Source organism: Macrobrachium nipponense, chromosome 11, assembly GCF_015104395.2.
Source record: "Macrobrachium nipponense isolate FS-2020 chromosome 11, ASM1510439v2, whole genome shotgun sequence".
Lineage (NCBI taxonomy): Eukaryota > Metazoa > Arthropoda > Malacostraca > Decapoda > Palaemonidae > Macrobrachium > Macrobrachium nipponense.
Genome location: NC_061087.1, coordinates 64,809,278 through 64,811,777, shown reverse-complemented (window position 1 = coordinate 64,811,777; position 2,500 = coordinate 64,809,278).

Below are 2,500 nucleotides of genomic sequence, written 5' to 3'. Positions count from 1 at the left end.
TTTGCGGAAACTTTCAATGTGTGTAACTCTTCAGCTGTTCACTTGGGGGTAAATGGCCAAGACCTGAGCGTACACAATAGGGTCCGCCCGTTTGGACCAGAAAGGGGTAATGAGGTAAGGAAACTGCACTGCGTCTTCCTAAGCCTCCTGAGACACTACCACATAACAAACGCAGCAAAAAACGGTAAAGGAACTGAAAGGAAATATAAAACTACATCAAATCAGGGGTAGAAACAAACATTACAAAGATAACAATAATCAGCTTCTTTACCTTTGGTAAAGAAAAAAAGAAAAAAGTAATAAAAGACAGACGCATTACACAAAGAAATGCTACAGCAGTCTATTTACTCATCACAGTTTGAGAGTAGTTTGATAGTTTTACGTAAGGTAGAGAAAGTTCTATGATTGTTCTGTATGTGCCATCGTCTAGCTGCCCACAAGTTTTACTTTTATCCTCTGTGGTATAGTGGCGTTATAATTACTATGGCCATCCACGCATGTACGTAAGTGTATGTGCACTTGCTTATACGTGTGCATTCCACTTTATGCATATGCAATATATATCTTGTAGTTAAAACTACTATATTAATTCAAAGCTACTCTATTTCCAACAGATACGAGTAGAAAACTATTTGCAATAAGAAATTGACCTGTCACTGAATCGAAATATAAGAATTTGACGTGCAGGACTATGCCCTGTCATTGCCTCAAAATATAAGATTTTGATGTGTAGGTCTGTGCCCTGTCATTGCCTCAAAATATAAGATATTGACGCGTAGGCCTTATTTCTCATTGATATTAACACTTTACATGCATGAATATGCAGGAACTGGCTGCGTAAGTCTATATTTCATTTCGATTAATGTGGTGTGGTCTATGTCGGATCGCTTATGTAGGCCAACACCAATTTAAAAGAAAAAAAAATGTGTGTGTATTCAGACTACACTTGCTAAAAAAAAAATCACAACCAAATTATTTAAGATCTAAACAATGATATATAACTCTATATATATTTTATCAAAGATTTCAATTGCCTATTTCACAACTCTAAGAGTTCAAATCTGTGGTGTCATGATTCATGTACGAAACTCAACATGACCGACCGGAGTCAAATCCGTACTGGCAATCATTTGGACTGTTAACTAGTGTGACGTCTTTCCCCCTTCGAGAGCTAGCCAATCACTGATGTGCAGTGGGCGGAGCTTAGTTGCAAAGCTAGCTGGACTTTGCTATATTGTTATTTCTCTCACTTTTCTAAACGAACAATACACAACGGAAAAATAAGCAAGAACCAGTATTAACCAGGAAGTCTGATCATTAATAAAAAAAAAAAATAATAACTCCAATGATTGCCCTTTACGTCATGCAACCATCCTAAGCTTCCTTCTCTATCTATTCTGGTATATGATTTGTCTAGGTCCATGAGCATTGTAGATAGTACTTCTACTTTAATAACAATCATTTGACACAAATTTAATAATAAACCATTTAAATGCAAAATTGCTGCTTTCCCTTGCCTTGCCATTAAAAATCCTGCTAAACACTTTCTCGTTATGCTGAATAATGTTAAACTTTATCATTTCAAAGTAGGACAAATGCATACCCATTTACTACTCTACAAAATGATAAATAAAATTTGTTTTCTTTAATAAACTCCAGTCAGCGTTGGTCATAATTATTCCGTTTCAGTAATTTTAGAAGGGAAATGGTAATAAATGATACGATAAAGAGGTTTTGTTAATATTGAATCCCAGTAAAATACTAAATGTTCTGGAAGTGGATTCAGTATCGTTAAGAGTATGACCATCAATGAAAAACTTTACGAGAATTGAACAATAAAATAAATATTTTCCGTGATAGTAAGACGATTTTGAAGAAAACCAACAATCATTTATATTATGAATATACATATCATTTTTGCTGAACAATACCAATGTCATTATTTTCATATGACGTGAATTCTATACATCAACACTAGTAAATTTTTTTCGTTAGATATATTATTGCAAGGTATTTTCAGTGTTGGTGTATATTTTAGAGAGAGAGAGAGAGAGAGAGAGAGAGAGAGAGAGAGAGAGAGAGAGAGAGAGAGAGAGAGAGGGTACTTTAGAAATCGATTCGAACAAAGTGTATAAACAAATTTAGTAGTATGCACATTATGAGCCAACAGAAAAACTCATAGAGGTATTTTTCTCGGTAAAAAAAAATAACTAATGTGCAACACACACACACAACGAATTCAGGCAAGTTCACTACAAGTAATTTACAGTAAAAAAATTGTTGCCAAGCAATTCGTCAGTCACAAAGTGAAAGAAAGAAGTGTGTGTGTGTGTGCGTGTGTACGTGTGTATGTGTGTGTGAGTTTGCACGTCTGTGTGCACTTCTCTTAGGTTATCTTCTAAAATATACAAAAAGGGACTGAAGCAAAACAATATAATCAAGATATATTCTAATTATTGCATAAAGGTTAACAATATATTGGATCGAAAAATAAAATCAA